The following is a 24,809-nucleotide window of genomic DNA, read 5'->3' as shown; positions in this document are numbered from 1 at the left end:
GTCCGATAAGGGTTAATCTCAACGAATTAGATTTGCATATTTTCTCCTCGTTCGGCACGGCCATAGTCGTCTCCGTTGACGGCGCTAAGCAATACCAACAGAAAAAGATCTAACGTCGGTCCCTTCGAAGCGCAGAGACGAAGCAAGAAATCCGATCGTTCGATACGTCACCGGGAGGGGTGGATTCGTACAGGTGAAAAAAGCTCGACGGAGGGTAACAGGGGTAGAATTACAGAGGGTCGAAGCAGAGACTCGCGAACGCGATGTTAAGACCGTGGAACGCGAGCGGGGGTGGTCCGCTCTCTCGTACAGGCACGGCAGAGAATAATTCAAGTAGGTAGAAACTGGAAGGATAAGGGCGAGGGTTGCGTGGCGGTGGAAATTGCGGATGGCAGGGGTAAAGCTGCAGCACTCCGCTTAGACAAAGCCTAACGAAGCTTCTATTCAGCAACAGTAGGCACCGCGAGGCCCAACTTCACTTCTATTATACTTACTCGTCGGCACGAAGTGAATTCCATCCATCAACGGAATTCCAGGCTAAGCAGCTCTCGGCTGCCTGGCATCTCCATCTCTGGCACGAGAGGTATTCTCTCCTTTTTTGGGGTTGCATCCTCTTTGTGTTTACCTCGCCGCCTAAAGTACCCGGTGTTTTCTTCTTTTCAACGTCAGCATTTCTATGCGGATACGTGTGCGTGCATATTTTATCGGTTTTCACGGCTACCGCGTGTCTCGAGCCGCGATTCCTCGCCGAGCTTTTCTATCCTCGTTCGACCAGATTTCAAATCATACGCGGCTGGATGGGACTTATTTCCGTGCCCGTTTGTGAAATAAACCCTAGCTGTCGGTGCCGAAACTTCCTTCGGCTAAACTGATCTTCACGGTCTGCAAACCATCGCAATAAGTAAATTGGATGACGAGAGTGTCTCGAAGGGCGAGAGCATTCATCGACGTCGATCCTTTCTACTGCTGCATCTTACTAGGGAACTTCGGTTCTCTGGAAATTGTCCCTTCGGAGATTCTGTTTGATTGGTACGGAATGGTGAAAGAAGGAGTTCGGAACTTTCAGGACAGATAGTTGACTTACTCGTCAAATGGAGGAAAAAAAAGTCCTGTATGTGTCGAAGAATTAAGATTTTCTATATTATCCTCATTCTCGCAAAGGCGTTGATGAAGTTTCTCAACCAAACTATGAAATGGTATTTTCTGGCTCGGATATTTTGCTATGTAAAGTCTTGGCATTGTCAAAAATTGCTCACCGTAAGAGAAAAGTATTGTCTAGTAGATTATACCGTTACCAATCAGACTCACACGGGAACATATAATAGGGAACTACCCAATCAAAGACGCATAGTTTAAAAACAAAGTATTGGTCCAGCTCCTCTAGTTTTCAAGTTATTTCAAAAAACATGTTTTTTAACACCCCTCTCCACTTTAGAGGCTCCTTTCACCTATCCAATATGGACGATTGCCACTAAAAAAAGTGTGTCAATTATTTCTTTGAGAATTCCTCCTCACATAAATTTGATCAAAATCGGCGTACGCTTATTGAATATGTTCCCTTGTAAGCCAATTCCTCACTTCTAGCCTCTTCTGTCTAACAATAAGACGACACTTCCACTCTAACCTTTCACCTATATTTAAATCGAAGGATTCGGTCTTGTAGAAACCAGCTACAACTTCGTCTTTCCAGAACTAGTGGACAAGTTGAATGCGAAATGACCGTTAAATCCGTCGTCGCAACGCTTTCCAGTTATTTTTACTTGTTTTTTCACGTCGCCCTCCTTTTTTCTCGTATCGGCGTAGGCGTATCGACAGTTGGGGATATGTTGGCGCGAATCTGTGGCCGGGATAAGCGCGTCTCCGGCGTAATAAAACTTCCGGAGGGTAGCCGGCACCGTTAGTCGGAACTTTTCAACGAAAAAAAAAAAAAAAATACGAAAAAAGAAATGGAAGAAGTGGAATCAATCCCGTAACGTCGACCGGGCACTTCCCGCAGTCCCGCCCTCCCCAGGACCGACCGTAACAAACTTTAGTTTTCATTATAAAAATCTAGCCCTCCCTCTTGCTTGTTTTTTACGCTGCCGCGTTTGAGCAGAATTTGCGCGATAGGCGTTCCCGCGAACGCCGCTTTTCCTTTTGCGATATCAGCCGCTGGCAGCGTTCCGAAAGATCTTCGATACAGATGTTGTTTCGTTATTGTTTTCTACGAGGATTTTACCTCGGCGTTGGTGTGTTAGGGTTTATTGGTAAAAAGAAATTCAATATTAACACTAAACCTACCACGACTGGTCAACTGACCGCTTTCAAATTTTTGTTCTTCAATTAGTTTTATTAACTCTTCGTATTTATTATCTATTTTGTTGGCTTCGTGGAGCGACGAAATAATCGATTTGATAAATGACCCCTACGAAATTTACTCTTTCTGAAATATGGCGAATAAAGCCACCCAACAAAGACAGTAGAAATAAATACCGCCTACGCGATAGATTCGCCGAGTTTGACGCTCCTCGGCGCGAGACGGACCTCCGACGTATTCCGCGTTCACGTCGCGACGCTTCCGCGCAAAAAGGGGGCCACGAACGTCGGGATACGAGGCAGGTCACGAAACTCGAGCGTCGACTTCTCGCAGAACTTACACGTTCTTCCTTTTCGGCTTTATCTGACTCCGTGCACCGCAGGACGTCGAGTTGTGACCGGAATCGCAATATTTCGAGAGGTTGCTTCGACGTTTTCCACGAGGTTGACCCCGAGATGCCTATTCCTCCAGCGACGACACGTCGTTGTTAGGGACCTGTATTTTATACAGACAGCCCTTTAACCTCCGTCGTTCTGTTTTACCCTTCTTATCGGGGACGCGATGACTTTCCGTGCTCGCCGAAATGAAAGAGAGACGAGACCGCCGCGCGGACAAAGCGGAGACGAACGAAGGCAATCTTTGGTACTCGGGGTCAAAATCCAATTCGAAGGCATGCAGGAAGGCATCGGGTACTATGGCGTTCTTTTGTTTCTGTGCTCGCGGAAAGTTCCAAGCTTGAGAGGTACACGAATAAATCTACAACGCGCAGACCAGTCGTAACGTTCTTTAGCACTAGGTTTACGGAGATTTCTCACCATATTTCTATTACTGAAGTAATGCTTTAATACGTGAAGTGGATTTACTAAAATTAATTAGCCCCTCAGGGGCTGTAGCATGCGCGTACACAGCTATAGTACGGGTTTAGCGATCCCGAGGTACCCGAGCTACAGGAGGGACAGCAGGTCCCAGCAGATGTGAGAGTTAAGAAATAGTGCAAACAGTATTAAAACAGTGTGAGAGTTATGTAAGACAAAGTAACGTCAAAAGAACGGAAATAATTGTACGCAAAGACTGATGTATGGGTTCATGTAAAACTGAAGAAAAAATATACACGGTTTCTGTAAAATCTTGTGAAAATAGGAATGGGTCAAAATGACTGTGCTCCGGAAACCTAGCGTTACCTTTGCTGTGTACGTGAGGTTTAATTTTTTTAACCCATTCATTGTCTCGTAGTTCAAATTGATTGCAATTACTCGAGGAATAAGTTTATAGTCATTTGAGTCGCGAACTATTGCTGAAGAATATCATAAAATTTCCTTTTTAAACCAACAAATTTAATATCACTTTTTACTATCAAAATAATAACCTACGCATCTGCAGACAACACATCTCTATAAAATCTTGGCACCCAAGGTAAAACGCTTTAAATTTGCCTGCCAGTGAATGGGTTAAAGGAAAGTTTGGAATACCTGATACGCGAAGGGGAAGCTTAGGTACGGGTCGCGCGTGACCCAGTCTTAACGCAAGCTATTCGAGCGGGAATTTCTTTGTCGAACCTTTTTTTTGTCGTTGTAAGTAGGACTTTCGAAGTGACTTTTCGGCCGTAAAATAGCTACTGTTTATAATATGCATTTCCAGGTCACAGTTTTATTCAGAGGAATTTCGCCGACTTCGCAAATTTAGAACTCATTCTAGTCGGTGTATTCAACGTAAATTTTGCTGGCGATTGGAGAGATAAGGAACCGTTTACAGTAATGCGCACGATCATGCGAGATAGAAGTTCGAACTAAAAAATGTATGGACCCGATGACAGACGTCGCCAGAGGTTATAGGTTTTCGGGAATACCGAGTTTTCTTGGGAAAACTCGACGGAACTTTGAATTCGACGACGAAAGTCCGACGAAACTGGCGTTCTGGTGTTTCGCGTGAAATTTAGAAGACAGAGCTTTAAATAAAATACCATGTCACGCGTACGTGTCTCTTGGTAGTTTTGGTATCGTGAAACGTTTCAGACCTGATCGAACAGTGTATCTTTTTAGATCTCCAGTTTTCCCAACAAGTCGAACAGAAAATATAATGTCGATTGTATTTTAATCGCGAGAGAAATGAATACATTCTTTATGAAGACCTTTTTCTTGAAATTCAAATTTTTCCAACGAACTTCTAACTTTTCAGTTTTTATTTTCGAAACTAGTCACCCTATGAATAAACTGTAAATATAAAAAAGTTTCATCTGATCATCCCCTACAAGCTGATATTTTTTAAATATTGATTTATCGGTAACAAACATTTCTCTGAGTCCATTTCTATATACATATACGCCCTGCGCTGTCAAAGGGTTAACATTTCATTCTTTCTTGACTCCATCTTAGCGATGTTTACATTACTCCAATTCCAAAGAAATTCTACGCCTTCCTAAAGTAAACATTTCTACTCAAAGAATCAGTAATTGGGTGGTTTAACATGGTTGCAAAATTCTAAGTCGTACCCAATTGGTAAATGGTTTGCGTTACGCAACAATCGTCGGACAAATTGCCAACAGGGTATTCGCGAACAATGGATTCTTAACGTGCAAATGGCTGGTATAGATGCGCCGTAAATCAATTCCCGTAGTCGAGATAAGTTTCTACCGAGAAACGATCTTGTTGACGATAGACGGGGGCTGCCAATGGAAAACATTCCTTCCTCGTCCTCCTCTTATTTTCCACTTCTCCATGCCTTTCGCCTAGACTCGCTCCGCTGAGAAGTTAAGCCCATTGATCACGCGCTCGATTACTCGGCTGGAGCTTGCCAGACACTCAGGGACAGCCATTCCCTTGCATTTGTCACCTCGGGGCTCCCTCCGCGTTCTCTTTCTCCTCTTTTCGAGACAGTGACGCGAACGGACATGCCGAAGTGACGCTCTTTTTCCGAAACGAACCGAGTCAATCGCCGACGAATCTTCGCCGCCGTTTACAATCAGCGAAAACGTATTCGTCCGTCGCTTCGGGAACTGCGAGAACGACGCTCAAATGAGTCTCTCGGCGTTCGGCTGTCGCCCCTTTCGTGCCCGCGAAACGTAATTCGAAGCTGCAGGCTTCTCGAATATCCAATTCCACGAGGGAGTCGTTCCCTTCTATGCGCAACATGTCACGTAACGGAATTAGTAATATCGTATTAATCGGCAATCACCGAAGTTTCCTCGAGAAACGGTCGAAAGAAACGCAACGAGTTCCTCTTTCCGTGAAACGATACAACAACGAATGACGCAGCGTGGAAATTAGTTCGCCCATAATCGCTCCGGGTTACGCGACACTTTCGTTTATTAAGAGGAAATAGAGCCGCGTTCAACGGTGCTCCATTTCCTCTTCGTATTCATCATTTTTACCGTCACGATTCTTCTTACTCGCCACTTGTTTTCTAAATGCAGCCGGCGCTTCATCAATCTTGCGTAATTCCGGCCATAGACTCACGCGAATTTCCCCATCGAAACACAAACGCGGACTATCCCGTTCGTAAAACGTTAACGTACGCCTGCATGTGTGATTTTCACGCGACTTATACGATCTCCTCGAGCGGCACATGTTTCGCGCCAACTTTCGGCATACGTTTAAAGTTTCTCTCGCGAACGCCATAAACGCGTATTGCGGTCGGGGGGCTATTAAAGCTAGCTAAAGTTTGATGAGTACGATTTATGGCCGTATTCATTGCGACCAAACTTGAGCGCATTAGTCCGATTCTCTTCTGCGTTTCAGACGCCATTTACTGTATATTTTAGCTCTGCTCGACCTTCTCGTGGAAGATACTTCTTTCGTTTGAGCGATCTCGCGACGTACAATACATCTGGGAAAGAATGTATAATTAAAATACAATTACGTAAAAAGATCGATTCTGTGTCTGCATTGTTGTACCGTTTAGTATAGGCCACAAATTTCGCAGTCCAGACTTACTGGTTTCGCTACTATCCTGTCGATTCTCACTCGACATAGGACATAGGAAAATCTTTTTATTTTCGATCAGCGGAAATTCATGTTCCGTTATTTGGTGAAAAATGCTGTGAGGCGATGAAATTAGTGGGTAGTAACTAAATAACCTAATAAAATATTAACAGCTTTCACTTGATTTTCAATCTCTCCAACTCTTGCCTGTTCGCGAAGTCTGTACATTTTTTTTTTATGTTAATGTTTTTCGTTCGAGCACAATTTCAAGCCGAGACGTTCCGAAGGATATTGTACCTAGCTCATTTACTTTAGAGCGCACTTTCAGAACGATGCAGCTGCCACAATGTTTTCCTTTTCCTCTAAAACACATACATCGCGTAATCACGGTCGTGATTGCACGAGTCGACGTTTGTCACGCGACCATGCGATGAGTCAAGAATCAATTGGTCTTTGCATACACAGGAGTCACGCGATCCGTTATGGTTGGCAATCGAAGATAATGGTGGAGGTGGAAGTCGAACCGTCCGATAACGTCTACCTTTTCCACATAAACGGTTTTGTTAATTTGAAACACCGTTTCAATTATCAAAAATTACTTTACACGATCTCGGGGAAAACGAGGTAAAGAACGCCGCGCGTTGTTTAGGTGTCGCGGAAGTGTTCAGCGTTTTCCCGAAATCGGGAACAGGATAACGCGAAGCAGAACTTAAAGCTCTAGTCGACAAGAGCCTCGGAAGGAATGGACCAATTACGTGCTGCAAATAAATCTACAGAGCTTTTCGAGCCAACGTATGACTAGCGCAGGCCAACGGGCGTAGATAGAGCCGAAGGATAAAGGTGGGAAGGAGGAAAGAGGGTAGCAGACGAAGCAGGTAGAGGCGTTAGATGGGATGGTCTCCATTGTGTTCTCGGGCAAATTTCGTTGGACAATGGAAAGGGTTGATTTGGCGCTCATGAATGTATATTACATTAGCGCCCAAGCTACTTTGGGATTTGAGGTAACAAGTTTTCGTATCCTCCGTGACTCTTCTTGGCTTCCAGTTCGTTCCGCCGTCGCGTTATTTCGCGTTCTCGCTTCTTCGCGTTGATTCGAGAAAATGTTAACGCGGGAACCACCAACCGTCGATCGATCCCACTGATTTGGAATCAAAGGATTTCCGCGCGCCTCGTTGTGGAGTAGAAACTTATTCTCTGGTTATAGGGTATCTGGCAACGACGAATATCTTTTCTACACTCTACTTACATTACTATTAATGGAAGGACAATTTGTGTAAAATTTGTATCGTATAGAATTTTATTATCCGCAAATGCACATTTAGAAAAGTTTCGATCACGAAGTTGGATCGGGTTATTTCCCCTCACGGTCATTTCATACATTCGAAATACCGGTTGCGTAGTGCTGGTACTCTAAATTTTACAACCTAACTCGAGCGTTCCTTACTTTCACTTTTTCCAATATTTTCATAGGAGCACCTTACTCTTCCGCACATTTCCCCTCAAGAATATTCCTCGATCGAGTTCAACCCGCCTACTTGAAGCCCATGTGTTCGCTCGTTTTCAAATTTTTATTTATCACCTAGTCGCACAGTGAAAAGTATCAATTATTAGGTAGGCCAAAAAGTTCGTTCGGTTTACTAACTCGACTGTCTGTTGTCTTACCTCTCGAGGAACGAGTTTTAAATGGATTTCTTTTTTGCTTTAATTTTGATACCCACAAACCAAAGCATTATTTAAATAAATTTATCTGTGAAATGATAGTTTTACAATGAAAGCAAACGTACACGTGCGTCAATTTTTCTCAAGAGGTTAAAGTCATTCGACAGTGAACGCTTGACCATATTTTTGAACTATAAATTTTTAAGATTGATTTTCCCGATGTTCATCTCTAATTCAGTATAAACATAGAATCATGAATTTGAAATGATGATGAAAGATCATAGAAGTCTAAGAAAAGTCGCCTTTCATTCATGCGTTCAAATCTGAACGAACTTTTTGGCCAACTTAATACTCTCACTGCACTAATCACAGAAGTGAAACAACCTTCAGACTTTGGAGAGAAAAATTACCCAGCACTGTCCACGTTCTATTTACTCGTACCGTCCTAATTATTCATTCAATCTGGAGTCTAGTATTAGTATAAAATATTCGTGGAAATACTCTTCGTTTCGAGACTGCGAACTCCTCGCTTCTTCCTCGCGACAGACTATTACACGGTACAGGAAACGTTATTGGGCGATTAATATTTACACAACCGGCGCTCGCCGTTGCTTATTGCTTCGTAACAGGCTTCTAGACTCTTCGTGGGATTTGATCGTATCGAACTGCTTCGAAGTCTTAATCAGTGGGTCTAATAAACCGTCGGTGGAAAGAGGTTCGGTTCTAGCGTCTGTAAATCGTGGAAATAGACACAGACGTTCACTGTCAGACAGACCGCTCGTAGATCCCCAGACCGGTATTTACAGAAGGAATCTAGAACAGGCAAACCAGAATCACTTCGCTTCTATTCTCTCGCCGTCTCTCTTTGCCTTTCCCTTCTTCACTTTCGACGAAGATGGAGGCACTTGAAGAGCATTTGTGTGCCGTTTGCGAGGTAGGTGAGGCATCGTCGGATGCATTAGTGGTCGGAAAATGCGCCAGCGAGTGGGGCAGGTTTGTCTGACAGATAGGGAAACGCGCGGGTGCTTAAGAGAAAGAGGCTAAACAAAATATACGGCGATGGAGTTGTCAAAAGTAATATACTTGTCGCGGCGCGAGACGAACGGGATCTGGTAAAGCTTGCGCGTAGCTCGTGATGGAAAGGGAAATTAGTTCGAGAACGCAGACGATGAATGCGGGGAGCCGAGTGGGCGACGAGTGTTGCGACGCGATTCACGAATGGTTTTTATTGTTGTGCACCAATTGCGAGCGCGTCGCGCCTCGACGGTAGATTAATGATAAAAAGAGCCGCGATTTAGAATGCGCGCTGCCTAGGTGCACGTGTAAATGCACGACGCTATGTACGATACAGGGCTTGGGAATGAATGATCTCTAGCTTCGAGACCCTCTTCAGGTTTACAGAAAGACAATTTTATAAAAGGACACTGTGAGTGTCCTGTCAAAGATGATATTATAACGAGCTCTCAGAGACAAAGTAATGATAAGAAGAATGGAAATATTATTTAAGAAGAATTTTTAGTGTAATAACTGAGCCGTTCATTGCACAAATCGATTAATGTACATTGAAATGTTGTACATCGTTTTTTTAAAATTCCCTTTATAATATAAATTCAAACAGATATTGCAGAATGCAGATGTAGCTTTCATCAAACGGTATGTAAAATTAATAAGAAAGAATAGGAAAAGAACATTCGCCAGTAATGTTGCAATTTTAATGCGACTGATGGAGTTAATCGATTTGTGCAGTGAACGGCTCAACCATTCTATATGTCTACACACTTTAATAAATAACGGAACGGATTATAACAACATTGGTGATCTGTCGTAGCGATTGCTGATAGATGAAAGTAAATAAATATATTAAAGATAATAAGTGAATGAAATATTGCAAGTAAAACGAAGAGAAATGTGGCAATGACGGAAAGCAAGAGACGGAGGTTGAAACTTTAGTTACGACAATTACTGGAAGCTCGAAGAGTGGAGAGAAGACGTTCCCCGGAACAAAGAAGACAAGTAGACTCGCGAGAGGTAGTCGCAGCGCGCAATAAGGGCGCAGGAAAAATAAGGGAAATGGACGGAACGGCGAAACTGAGAAATAGAACAAACTTAGCGTTGGTTTACCTATATCAGCCGTGCAGACTTAAGACAATCGGCAACGAACGGTACAAACCACTTACTGGTTTTAAGTGGCGGTTCCGCCTTGCTCGCTTTCGCCGTCTGCTCGAGGGCCCAGGGAGAGGAGGCTGCCACTCGGAAACGTGGCACGGGCTGCTAACCGATTTCAGAGTCCTTTCGGTTAGGGAGTACGGGTGAGGATGTAACAAAAACAATCGCAGCCGACGGAACCGAGCAACAACAGCTCGAATACAGCTACATCGACGGCCCTCGATTGTCGAGAGATCTTTCCCTCCTCTTCTTGAATGGGAAGAGTCGTTAACGATCCAACATAAAGGATACCGATTGGATTCGAATCCTTCTGGTTTTCAGATTCCGACAGGCCCGTTAATTGACGCTTTAACGACCGACCGTTTCTTCCCGCAATTAAATCGAACATGGACATTTTCCAGTTATTCTTATGAACGATCGCGGAAACCTCGGGGCCGTATCGGCGGATTTAAAGCTCAGGAAGAATTCTTTAAACGATAAGGACGTTTTTCAGGGCTCGATAGAAGTACTGTTTGTTATAACGCTTGGATTCGCGTATTAACAATTACAATTAAAATTAATAAACGTTGGAAGCAGGTCATGCAAGCAACGTATTCGTTGACTGAGTAATCTGCATATATTTTAATTCAATTTGTGTTTCGCATGCTCTGTTGAACATTTGACATTTCATTGCGCCACGCAGTCAACTCACGATAAGAAGATTCCAAATATACCTTCTCGATTTTAATATTATAATAGTTTATTTCGAAAGTAAGTAATCTCTCTTATTTTACAGTATTTTCCTGCCTTTCAGGAAATTATATTTTATTATTATTCAGGTTATTACATCGTCACTATAAAATTTCTGTAGTTTTTTTTAATTAAATATTGTATAGTCTGCAACACGAACTTATGGAATGACCTAATGTTACTAGGTATATTAAATGCTTTGTTTATTCCCGGAAAATTGTAAGTGATAGATTCCAAAAGGTAGATGCTGACATTAAAAAGGCTGTAAATAGGCTTTCTATAGATAAACTGTTAAAATGAACTCTGGTTGGTTTATATAAATCCAAGCATCTGCACATGGGTTTAACCGCGAGCTCTGGAGTTTTCCGCGGCTCTATTTTCGTTCGAAATTTACATCTGTTAAAATAAATACATTCTCTGTCGGTGATTTGTGCGCCGAGCAAACTGTCTCGTCTGGCAAAAAATAGAAGAGCCGAGCGGAAACAACGGCGGTACGGTGTCGGAGGAAGGAAAACGCGAGTCAGATACGTTCCTGGTTCCCGGAAGGAAAAAAGATTCGCGGGCTGGGGGAACATAGGTGGGGATTTGCTAGGATTTAGTGGCGCGGTATCACAGTTCGCAATGACTCTTCGGTCAGGGGTATGCTTTGTATAACCAAAAGAGGCGAGCTGCTTGCCAGCAAATCGCTTAATCTTCTTCGCTGAATTTTCCGACCAGTTGCGGGGGAGAAAAACTTCTTTTCTCTTTTTCTTTTCATCGCGGTAGTTTCGTCGCGGCGCGTGATTAGATTTTAAAGAAATAGAGTTTACACAACAAAATTGACCACGCTGAAGGTGTTCCGGGGTTACGCGCCACAGTTTCGCAGCGTTAAGCTCGGTAATTTTCATACGTAATTATGCAGTCGCGGTTAATACTTTTAGCTTGGTTTAAGTAATATCGAAATTGTAATTTACATAAAACTAAGGGTGCAACGGAGTTTTTTTTTCAGCAAAAAAAAGGATGATTCCAGCTTGGCTGGATCTCTTCTGTATTAACGAAATTAAACGGACATGGTAATGTAGCCGTTCCGTCGTTGTTGCATTTATTAGAGGAACGAAATGCTTGCCACAACAGTTATTTCCGGAACTTTGAACCTGAAACAGTTACTTCCGGAACTTTTTCACCCCCTTGACAACTTTGACGAAATATTGCGTTGCCCAGAAAGTGCGTAAAAATGTTTAAGAAAAATTCAAAGGCACATTTGAATTTTGATATATACAATTTATTGAATGATATAGGCACTATTACAACCTTTCCACCTTTTAAGGGACATGTACATGTTATTTGTTTTCAACCATTCCGATACATTCAAACCTGTACCATCTCCCAAAAATCGACATGTACTTCCCAGAGAACTCAATAAAATAATTCAGTCGTGTATTTACACCTTCCAAAGCACCAGAACCGACGATTGACGACGAGTAATCGAGTGTCTATCCGAAACGATCCTGTTAGGTTCTGTTTCTTTGTCACCCTCGCTCGCCGCGTGTCTCTCGAAACTCGGCCACGCGGATGATCGAGTGTCGTGCTCCTTCGCTAACAACTGTCGTCGAGTCCGTCTGGCCGAGCGAAGAGACAGACGCGGACGGCCTCGTACGTGCTAGCTGGAGGATCCTCCAGTTCAAGTGGGCCTCTCTCGAGCGTTTCCAGTACTAGCAACGTTGCCAACCGTGTCGACCAGCCTCTCGCGAAAGGGGTGACGAACTAACCCTCCTGATTTACCAACTTTCCACCACGCGTTCTTACACTGATTTGGAATTCATCGACAAACATTGGAATCGTGTTACGTCGACAGCTTCTTCAGAGGCCGCGATTTCCTCGCTATTCGTGCTCCCGAAACACTTAAAGAGCCATCGATACGCTTGGAAATCCGTACCCTCTCTCTTGGATCTAAATCTCGGCAGATTTTCTCGACGAAAAGATATCGTTTGCGCGGGGCGGTAAAGTCGACTAGATTCGCGCGGGAACCGCGAGTAAATAGCGACGCGTGTATCTCAGGATCAAGCGAATTTAGGGGTCTACCGGACAAAGGGCGAGAAGGCGAGAAGCAACGGCGAAAAATACGGGGCTTTATCGCTGTCTGCAGACTCCGCGTTCGTATAGATGCGCGGATGCAGGGTGGATCAGAGTTTACGGCGCAGAAGTCGTGGACTGCATTTTACCGAACACAGATTTCTCCCGACTCTCAAATTTCTATTAAACGACGCAACCTTTCGGTGCACGCTTGTAGATGTACGGCTCGACAAGTTAGAAGGTATCTTTTGGAGAATGCGGTTTCATAACGGTGCTTTTATATTAGTTCGGTTTGAACACCGTTAGATATTGCTCTCTTTCATTCTTGAAATCTGTTAATGATTTATAAGAAATAGGGAGGGGAATAAAGATGGGAAAGAGATCATTTTAAAAGAGAGGCTATACCTTGAGAGGAAGGGGGAGTCGGTTTAATTAACACTTAGTGATCAAATGCAGACGTGAGCTAGAGTTCGAGAGCTACAACATTTTTAAGCATAACTTAGAAGAAATATGTTAACCCTTTGCACTCCAAACAATTTGACTATATGCAGGTAGTCAACTCTAAGACCATTTTTCATCGATATCTGAGTTATGGAATGGTCACGAAAAACTCTTTGCAGTTTGTTAAAAAGAAAAAAGACTATCCCCCTAATATGTGTTGATTATTTTAAAAAATATGCTCGTACAGCTGTGCCTAGATAAATTTTTATCAGACGATACATGCTAACATCACTGTTTTCTTCTGAATTGTCCATCCGTACACGCGATCCATTCGATGAGAAGGCAATTGCCCGCACTTCGCGAACCGGTGTAGCTATATTGTTATGTACAGAGGAGGAACGTCACGCGGCCATTTTTCGTCTCTTTCGGTAGCAATCCGCACCCTCGTTCCGTCGCTCTTCCTCGGTGGAGGATGTCGCGTTATTTAACCCATGCAGTTTATCAGTCGATCGTGGGTGGGGACCGTCGGTTCGACGCACCTGCGAATTAATTTCTGAAGTTCCCTTCTTTTTTTACGAACTTGTACGACGCTACGTGCGCGCTCATTGATCACCCGGGATTAATGGGCGACGGGAATGCGATTTTTATCTTTTACGTCTTTCCAGTTCGTGGGCAAAAGCACGGCGCACGCTAACATTTTCTACATTACGTGGGAATAGATAAAACATGCTGCGTGTATATTCCGCGGGTAGAAGTTGAGCCAACTTCAGCTTGAACACCAATTTTGATTTTAGTTAACTCTTCGAACATGGACCTCCCAAAAAATTAATTATGCGGAGATACGAGCTACCTCTGTATTTTTGAGTAATTTTTAGGTACCTCCTCGTGGTTGTTCTCGAAATAATGCGCCGTCATTGCCGGTCGGACGGAAATTTTGGCACCGTATTCATGTAGTCAATTAAACAGTTGCGTGGCGTGCATACCGTTTCAATTTTTCAAGTATCGACGAAATTTCTGCATATTATTCGGAAAAGTTGCTTACAGTATAATCAGTCGAAATTGCAGGGGCTTTGTAGCTCGGTGGGAGATGGACGAATAGTTACACGTATCTCGTGCGGCGCTCGATTAACATCGACGCGGGGAGTAACATTTTATCAAAAAAGGAATCAAATATCGCAAATGGAATTCAATCGGAATCCGGAATGGTGAAATTGTAGGGAGGAATATTTACTTTAAATCACGCAAGATTGTGTAGCGCGAACGGTACGATCGGGATTACCAGGGTAGGTATCAAGTGAAAAGCGGAAGTAGCATCGGTGTTTTCGAATCGAAAGGATTACCAAAATCCTACGGTGAACCGAATCCCTCTCGAAGGACGGTCGGAATCGCGAAAGATTGCTCGAGGCTAAATTTGATTTTTACCTGGAACGTCGTCTTCGAAATCTCTGTTGTTCTTAGCGTCAAGGGCGGGAGGGGGGAGGGGAATAAAGAAAATCGGAAACGGAAAGTGCTCCGTACAATTGGCTCGCTGGAGCGTCGTAATAAAAAAAACGAGGTCGACGAGAAAAGACGATGAAGACGGGAACGGGAACGACAACGTTTACTTTTCTCTTTTGTAGAAGGGACTCTTGACAAGATTTGCGTTGGTATACGATGCCGGGGGAGGACGAATACCGACGTAAAACACGATCATGGTTGCCCGGGTAAGCAAGACCGACGAGGAAACGTAGGAAAAGATGGAAGGTCAAGTGGGAAAAAAACAACTGTCCCTGGCCCCGACGTATTCTTTTTTATTACTTTTCCGTAGTTTAGATGGAATCGACTTCATTGGTCTTGTGTCTCGTCTTCGCTTTTCTCGTGTTTCCTCCCTTCCAACCCTTCCAACCCTCCCCCCTCCCATCGTTCCCCGTTTTTCCGCTGGCCACGCTCGTAAACCGAATTCAACTCGAATGAGTCGCGCACTCTCGTTTCACTTGTCCCGAATCATTTTATTTGGAAAGACTCTTCGAGACTGACGTGCCTCAGCTTTCAGAGACTTTTAAATATTCGTTGTCACGACCGATTTGTTTTGTCTATAGTCGATATTCGAGAAGGGAATGTGAGAATCACTTCACAGAGACCAGTTACACGTAATTGTGCAGGAACGTCCAAGGTGCGAACCACGTATTACTTTTATAAATTTAAGTTGACTGCATTTTACGTTTATGTGTTTGTGAACCACATTTTAAATATATATTTAACCTGTTTAAATATATTAAATATGTTGAATACACGTGATCGTTTGTTTTATTGGAGGAGCAAGACTACTGCATGTCTGATAAATTGAAGACATCAGATGAAAAGATGGAATCGTTGAGACACAGAGTACAAGGCTCTGTTTCCTCGGGTTCCTCTTCTTTCAAGTCCCATTATCATAGAATTCAATATTGTCCATGATTCTATTAATTTTAATATTCTCTCTACGTTTCATCCATAAGGGAGAATCGACAGCAAATGAAGCATGCTTCGATGCAGTTTTCACACGTTTGAAGAGAGTTAAAGGGCAATTCTTTCTGCAAAGTTAGACTGAGCAGTCATTTAGAATTTATGCACTCGTGAACTGAAGTACCGACCTCGTGAACAATCAGTGGTTTTGGAGGTACTCCACGTTTAAGATAGTTGTCTGGGGACTACGTTCAACCGCAAACCATGTAGAACCACGGGTACAGGATAAACTGCACGTTCTATCTGGGCTGCGTTTCACGAACTGGAGTACCGACTTCACGAAAAATCAGGGGTTTTACATTTAACCCTTTGAGCGTCGAGTTCTCGTATTGCCAGCTGCCTGTCTGGAGTGAGCTCTTCTCGTGTGCATGTCTTTTAACATCGAATTAGGAGTAGTTTCGTTTGAGCAAAAAATGTTCACTTATTGCGAGTTTAAGGGGCATAGGTCAAACTCAAGAATTTTTTTAAACGATTTAAACACACATTTTATTTGAAACGAAGCGTAATTCAACGGTTCGAATATTGAATTTAATATACAAATTGTTTCGTTGAGATATGTTATAAATGATTCAAATAATCTCCCGCAATTCTCATTTGAACTATCCCAAACCAATTATTTTGTTAGAAGACGTTAACATCTGCTGAATAGACGAAGCAATTTTTTTTCTCATATTTTGGCCTCGATGGGTTAATAACAATATTGCTTCAATGGAAACTTAAGTGCGCTGTTTACCTAACTGGTATGTTTAACCTTTCTTGCAGGCTTACAAATTTCGATACGAGGACGAGGGATCAGTCGTTTCGCGGAAAGTGGTGTGGTAAGACGTGTTTGGGGTTCTCCACGGCCAACAAGGTGAGTGGTATTTACGTGTCGAAATATAACCGCCATTTCGTTTACTCTCTCGGTATCTCTATCAATGTGTATCCGCGTGCGTGTAATTGCGTTGTTTTGAAAGTACGTCATTGAATCTATTAACTATATTATACATATTGTGTAATATTATACTATTATTCACGACTGGACTGCGGATGTTCATGCAAGTTTATATTTTCACAGATTCAAATAGAGAATTGAAAATTAAATGAAAGTATAATTAAACTCTAACAGCGTAACATGCGCTTTATTCATATTTTATATATGTTTGTATTCGTGCACATCCTCCTACATCTTTCAATATTTTCACCTTTCATACATGCACAAACATCCGCAGTCTAATTATGATAATAATTGTATCGAGTTCCAATTTGCTATTGCATATACATGACACACTTATTTACGTAATTACATACATATTCTTTCGCATACACCACGCGGCCGTTCAGAATAACGATTCTCGATCCGCATTGACGAAGACTTCGATTGTTTCCGTAACAAGTGTCTCTCGACATTCTTAGTTTCGACTCTTTCGACTAATAGAGTTGTAATCTCGTTCCATTCTGAATTTATAACATCGAACGTAATACTGGAATGCTAATCAAGCGCGGAAGTCCCTGGAACCGTGGGACAGAAAATACCATTGAATGTAGGGTCTACCCTGCAGTTACCCATGTTGTTTGTCGCGATAGCAATTACCTACGGGACCTTGTATGCAGTTTATCGCATCGAGTGCCCACTTTTACATTAATTACCGTTCGGAAAATCGAGGTCTGGACGCGTGCGGTTCGAGCGACTATAAATTCAGTGGCAATGCTTCGAATCTTTAACGCATACTGAGTATGCAAACAGCGTCGATGGACACGCTAGGAAACTCGAGGGTCTTGTCGATCTTCCTCTATTCTGTTCGTTTCTCTTCTACTTTGGAGTTGGGTGGGTTAAAAACTCCTCACCTTTTGCTTAGCTTCGATATTTTCTAAAAGTTTCTCGTTCAATTGACAAGAACGAACACTATAATATTATAAACTGAAATTATACATACTGTATGGAACAGTAGGCATTATATTTAAAATAATGATGTAGATGCAGTTGTAAAAATAAATGTATGAAGGGGCTACGCCAGAAATTTTCTTTCGTCCACCATTCTAAACGTCAAATATAGAAATACAAGTCGAGACACTGTTCTTTCGTGCAGCTCGATTTTTCTTTTTCTTTGGATTCGCATGTCCCGAAGACTCCTCTATTCCTTAAAAGAGGGAAACGTCTCGTTCTCGAAGGACTTACGCGAACATCGATGTTACTTAGCTTCGGTCCGAGCTTTCGATGACGAAGTTTCGCCTTTCTCGGCGTTGCACGGCAATTACAACTCGATAGGTAGGAACGTCGAAGCCGTATTCGCCTGTCAAAGTAACCTCGATTCTCAGCCATGCTTCTCCTGCGGGTTCGTAAATTCTTTCTCTGCGTCGCTGCGGACGATCCGCGCCGGTGGAAACATTTCGAAATCCTTCGGTAAAAGCTTTCAATCGTTCGATAAGGAAAAGCCAATTTCTGTTCTACTTTATCGCCTCGGGTGACGTGACTTTTTTCAAACGCGAATCTACGGACGTGAATCAGAGAGCGTGTTCCAGATTTTCGGCGGAGTTGGCGGAATCTTTTCCACCGTGTTGTGTGAAGGGAACGTCTGTTGAATTAATTTTTTAATTACGCCACACAGCGTGGAATGAAAAGAGGACAACACCCGCTTTTGAATTTTATTCTGCCGCGCGGTTCTAATGTGGGCGACAAACGTTGCTTTGTTATCGTTTTGCGTTTTTTTTTTATGGTTGATTAAAACGAAACAATGGTAAAGGCGTGTCGGTCGATTCGAACGAGTCACTTCAAGAGTGGTAATACAACGGTGAATTAATCGTATACGTTATAGCGCGAGAACAAACGACTTTCGATATTTATTTATGGAACGGAATATCCTGGAAGAAGATTCAACTTTAACCAATTTTTGTCCACAAAATGGACCTGGTCTACTTTCGAAATTAACCGTTCGATTAAAGGTTTCGTTCGACGCGCGACGTAGAACTTCTTTTTAGGCTGCCTGGATCGCTCGACGACGAAACAAGAATCAACGAGTGTGTCGTTCGACTGATTCCGTTATTACGGGTATACGAAGAACGTAAACAAGGTGAAAACGCGGCTGTAATCACGAGCTGGAAACCGTAATAGACCGAAACAAAAACTTCCATTGTTCGCGTTTCTGATGCAGTTTCATTTCTCTCCGGAAGCTTCTATGCACCTTGGTGAAAATAGGGGCGCCACGGGTGGATGGGAATTGAGGAGGAGGGGTAGGTTTGCGTCTTTTCCACCTGGAGTGCATTCGAGAGGGTTTCCCAGGGACAATAAGCGAGGGTGGAGCGTGGCAAAACAATGAACTTCAAATGCGAGCGACGGACCAGTGGCCCCTTCCGAGCGGGTTTGCCTGACAAAGGCTTAAACGGCTTCCCAGCCCTTTTTGCTTCCTTAAATTGTTTCTTTGCCCCGTGGAAACGAAGATACCATAGCAGCTGGCCGCCATTAGATGCCATTACATTCGTTTCGCGAATTTCCACCGGCAACGTCTCGCTTATTTCCATTTCATCTTATCGCTTCGCCACGGTCGCTTCGAATAAAGACCGAGCTCTCTCTGGCCCGAGGCAGCCTTCGTTGAGAACTTAAATAAATATGTATTTTGTTCGCTCGTTCGTGTAGTCGAACGTACTTGGAAATGGAACGGGTCAGAATTTCGTTTCGCATGGTTACGGGTTACATTCTCGTTCGCGAGCACGCACTATGCTTAATTAATTTTCACTTTAGAAAAAAAAGAGCGAAGCTGCTCGAGTTGCCTTTATGATCGGCGGTGACTCTTTTTTTTTTCGAAAGAAAAAGGCGAACCTTCGGGGAAACGATGGACCGAACCATCGAGGTACACGTAATCTGATAATGGAATAGCTATTACCGACAGCTATTGGTCGTTTCGATAAAAATTTGAATTTTTCGGGTAGCCGCGAAATTGAATCGAAATTAATAGCCTACGTGATCATGAATAATGTATCGTACAAAAATATGGACGGAAGTGAACAGTTGGTTTTTGTAGAGTTTTGCGCAGTCGCTTATAAATCACGTATGCCTGCAATTTCGCTGGAATTAAAAAAATTCCCATTCGTCGAAAATGTATTTCGATGTTTCGCTCGGTGAAAATTGAATATTTTTCGTGCAGTATCGTTTGCGAGCGATGAAATTTCCGGCAAACAAATTCCCTTGGCGAGGTTTTAAACATATCAACCGTAACGTTTCACGCGTATTCGACTGATACGGCCGGCGACAATGGCGGGATATCCAAGATCATAAACCTTGTAAAAGTAATAAGGAGAGGAGCGACCGTAACGCGACTCTCAAATCCTTTGAAATTAAAACTATGACTCCGAAATTGAGTTTCTCTCGTTCGAGCTCGTTACAGTTTAAAAACTTTTTACCTCCCTCTCCGTGCGCCTCGCATCCATTGTTGTCTTTCTTTGTCCCGTTCCGACTATTCTGTCCACCCTCGAACTCCCTTGATCTTTCATTCAGCCGTTTATTTGTTGCAAATATGAGACTCGAGGCTCGTTAGACGCCATTTTTACCTTAGCAACGTTATTTCTTTCGCTAAGAAGCTGTCATGTCGCGCTGTCTTCCTCTTATCTCCGCTCCTTCCGTTACTTCTTCTTCTGACACTCATCCTTCTTCGTGCGATTCTTCCGTAGCGAGCTGTCTCGAAGAGGCATCGAGGCTCAGACGTCTAGAGTTACTCGCCGACCATTTTCACCTACCTTCTTTTTCTCGGCGACTTACCTCTTCGTGAAGTACGAATCAATACCGTTATCGATATATTAGCGTGGTTTATGTGTGACGAACGCAGCCACCATTTCCAAGGGAGATTCCTTTATCGAAGTCTCCATCATAAAAGTAAAAATGTTTTCGTGGAGAGGAATACATATATCTCGAAAAAGAAATAAATATCGAATCTTAATGGGCTTAATTATTAAATTCTATTAACTCAAAACAAGAAAGAAAACATTGTATAATTTTCTCTTCGACGCCTCCATGGTCTGCATAAAAAAAGTCGCGTGTTTTCAGAACCGACAGTGCTAAAAACCTGTAAAAGGAATTCTGTAATTTCGCAGCCCCCCTTAAGTGATTGTTGGACAATCAAACCCCGAAAGGAATCTCATTAAACGTGGAAAAGTTAAATGTATGTACACGCTCCGGGTTACGTTTCATTTTCGACCCTTTTTCCGTTCCCGGCATCTCGTTCGCTCATGAATTCTTATTGTTCGTTTGTTAAGTATTCGCCGGCCAGTTCTCCGCTTCTCTGTTATTTGCCAAAGAGAAAGGTGTCCTATTACCCCCAACTGCTTTCGCCGAGCTCTTTCGTTGCGCTGTACAAATATTTTCACGCGAAAGCGTAAAATTAAAATGGCGCGCTCGCATCGCGAGCGATCCGGTAATCGCGTACAACGTTAATTTCAATTTTCCCAGCGTATCAACGCGGCACACACCTCGGCCATTACGAAATTTAAGCGGCGCACACTCGTTTGCAATCTTAACTGGCCGGTTCGCAACGAGCCGCGAAATGCCAAGGGACGAATTTCGTTCGGTCTGCAAAAACAAAGGATGAGTTCCAGACGTACGTTAGCAACGACATCATCGTTCCATTTGGCAATTAACCGCCGCACGACTGCGTTCTCCACGAGCGTACGGGGAGTTTTCCCAGGGACCGCGCGTTTCCCTCTATGATACCCGTTCGTAGATAAGACGGTGTTTCGCGCTTAGCACGAGGGATGATGCGTTCTTACGTAACAACTGCAAAGATAAGTGGCTCGATGATACTGGGAAATGTATATTACCATTCGCCAACGATGTATGCATGTTGAAGGTATCGAGCTTGTGAAGTTCGGGTAATTTTTATTCCAAGAATATTCTCCAAGAATATGGAGAATTGGTCGAGTTCGAATTCCCGCGCCTTATTTTTCGTTTAGACTAGCACCGCCCATATTCTTAAACGTTTTGGACTTTGATTCGGTACGAAACAAAATCGTACCAATTGATGCTGTCAGAACCATCAAGATTGAATTTTTCTCATCTGAAAATGTTATATAGAAACGACGAAGGGATGGTCTAATTACTGAAAATCCTTTGCTTATTTATATTGATGCTATAGTTGTGCAAAATTGAAAATTACTATTTCGATTGCCTCGTTCATCCTTCGTCCAATTCATCATTTATCATATTCTATCAACTAATATAATTGATTTAGTCATACTAAAAAGACTGAAAAATAGAAAAAATATATCCCTTTCTTCCCAAAAGCAAGGGACTCGTTTAAGGGTGAATCAAATAACACCCCCGAACGTTAAACGTTATTCAAATTTTTCTTCCGAGGCGAGGGTCCGGAAGAACGGGAGAACGTAATTCTGCAAATGGCTCGAAAATCGAATCTGTCGTTCGCACGCTAGCTCGTCTCAGCCACATACTTAATCCGACTGTCGTCGGTGTGTGGCCGATTCCGAAAATCTCATCGCTCGAGCTCGATTAAACGTTGGCAAAGCCTGCACGGAAATGACGGGAAACGATGCGGTAGGAATGAAAGCGCCATTAGAGGGGACAATGAGCGATTCAAGGGAAGAATCGCCACGAACGAGAAGAAAGAGCTTGGGAAGCGTGGAACGCGAGGAAGAAAGTCGGATGGAGGAAAATACGAGTACAAGTTCTCAAAGTGGCGCGCTTTTGACGAACTCTTTCTTCACGGGGATTACCCACGCGGTTGTAAGGCAAACGGGAGCTAATCTTCGATAAACTCGTACCAATCGCAGCTTTGCAGTCGACTCCGTCTAGAATTGCATTACACCTCTTGTATTGTTAGTTGAGTTCACGAGTTATTTGAGGGAGTACAGGTATTGCCATAGGTGAAATTCAAGAATTTTTTTGGAAGGTTTAGATACATATGTATTTTAATCCAAAACAAAGCGTAAGTTTACAGTTCGATTGTTGAATTTAACGTGTGATTTTGTTGATTACGATATATTTAAAAATGGCTAAGACGTAGTAAATCTTCTGGAACGTTTTTATTTTTTGGTGTACACTCTTTATTTGAAAACGTCTGTGGTTTTTTTACTTTTAAGATTATCGATTTTCCTTGACAAAGTAGCAAGTTTTTATCGAAGAAACGTAACAAATTTGAAAGTGCGAGTCCACAAAATAGTCCAAGTCGTAGACGTTTATTCCCAGCGTGTCGTCCGTTCCGAAATTTTGTGAACTACAGACACAGTCGCGATCCAGCCCCCGTTACTTACAGTCCGGGCCCCGTTCTGTAGACGTTTCTGATAAAAGAGATGCTTGTTCACGTCGATAAACCTTTCTATACGCTCGCGTTAAAGTTTCCGGGCGGAGCCAGCGAGTAGAACCGAGTTTCTTCAAAAGCAGCGCAACTTGTTACTACGTTCTTCGAGATTCTTTTGTTCGCGATGTTGTTGGACAGCGTTACGCGACGCTCTTTCTCGGTAAGGACACTTCATGGTCGAAAGCGACCGGGAAACGCCTGTACTCTTCAAGGGGCGAGTCGACGAAGCGAACGCTCAGCTTCTAGTATCCCTCGATCGCCCTGCTCGAAGCACTTACCTCCAGAAAAGTCTCGGGGAGGACTAGACGGCCAAGTGTCCGAAGAATTAAGTGGAAAAAATAGAGGAACATCCGGTCCACCTGCACAGGGATAAACTGGTGAATGGTAGAGGGGGGGGGGGGGGGGGGCTGGTAGCTCGGAAGACGGAAGTTTCCTCGCGAAACCTTGAACGGCAAACTTATCGCGGGTGGGAGAACGGTTGGATTTAAAAAAAGGGCCAGGGGAGTTCCCCCCCCCCCCCCCCAACTGTATCCCCTCGGAAACTTTGGTCGCGTTTCTGTCCTTGAGTGTTTTTGCACGCGACACATTATTCTGCTATAACGAACGTATCGAGAAGTTTTAGGAAAAGACAGAATTCGGTCTGTGCAGCCAGCTAACAATGGAAGCCGGTCGATAATCAGCTAAATTGGTAATTCTTAAGAACCGCGAAATTATTTAAAACGCTGAGTTAAAATTCGAGAAAGAAGACCTTCGTACCAGTTCTAATGGAGCGACACTGCGATGCTGTTAGAAGAATTGACAGTGGTTGGGAATTGTAGAAGGAAGATGAATTTTACAGTACGAGTGTCGAACTTGTATACAACTACAATTTTGTATATTAAAAAAAAAAAACAATTTTGGAATTTTGGAGGAGGAGCCATCGCGTCAAACGAACAGGCTGCGAAGCAATTAAGCGATGTGTAAAGTTGTTTGAAAAATCGTAGGCAATAACCGGTGCTTTTCGCTGTCCCGACAGAGATGAGAATATCAGCTCGACAAAGTTCGCGCGTACATCACGAAAGAGCGATTATCTGGGTATCCCGTCGGAGGGTAGTCATGCATAAAGCACCAAGTTTGTTAAAAAATTGCAATACGTACGGTCAAGCATTTATTCCCATCGTTCTCAGTCTGCGCTGCTGGTGTAATTAAAATTTATTCGAATCGGTTCCAATTAAAAATAATAATGAATACAGTGTTCGTTCGTCGACCCATGCAAAGTGCACGGGTGTTTACAACGAAGATTCCAATGTGACGTAATTATGAGAAATGATTAAATCTACGTTCATTAGTTTGCATTATGCGTCCACGTTTTCTGTACAAAAGGAATACCTCGAGATTTCGACTGAAAATCTGTCGTGATAGCGGATGCGATGAAATAAACATCCGACGAGCGTGCATTATTTACGCGATGAATATAACCGTGACAGGGAAATGAAAAAGATCGGAGACAAGGAACGAATTAAAACCCGATCGATGACATGCGAGTTCCATTTTTAAACACCGTACGAATCCGTCTATCGGTGAATTTATTCGAGCTCATTAAGCTCTGATCCGTTTGGCGCGCTGATTTAGCATCCAGGTGGATGAAACCAGTTTTCGTGACATACCACGAGTCCTATTCGATGCGTCGATTTCACTAGAGTATGTGTTTTGGCAAAGGAAATTCGTCGATTATGGTTTAGAACAGGACTGGGGGGCCCTCGTGATATTGAAAGGTCCTGGAGCGCTTCACGGAGCCCTACAGAA

General features: G+C 43.1%; 1 long non-coding RNA gene across 1 annotated transcript in view; it reads left to right on the top strand.

Moving 5' to 3' along the window:
• The window catches only part of LOC128892141 (uncharacterized), a 78,761-nt gene that overhangs the window by 6,871 nt on the left and 47,081 nt on the right, over window positions 1-24,809 (top strand). Inside the window, exon 3 of the long non-coding RNA XR_008461014.1 lies at window positions 16,507-16,597. This is a non-coding gene — a long non-coding RNA (uncharacterized LOC128892141). The remainder of the gene's footprint in view (window positions 1-16,506; window positions 16,598-24,809) is intronic.

Source organism: Hylaeus anthracinus, unplaced genomic scaffold (genome assembly GCF_026225885.1).
Source record: "Hylaeus anthracinus isolate JK02 unplaced genomic scaffold, UHH_iyHylAnth1.0_haploid 12002, whole genome shotgun sequence".
NCBI lineage: Eukaryota > Metazoa > Arthropoda > Insecta > Hymenoptera > Colletidae > Hylaeus > Hylaeus anthracinus.
The sequence above is the reverse complement of the archived record's forward strand: the minus strand, read 5'-3'. Positions and strand labels throughout refer to the sequence as shown.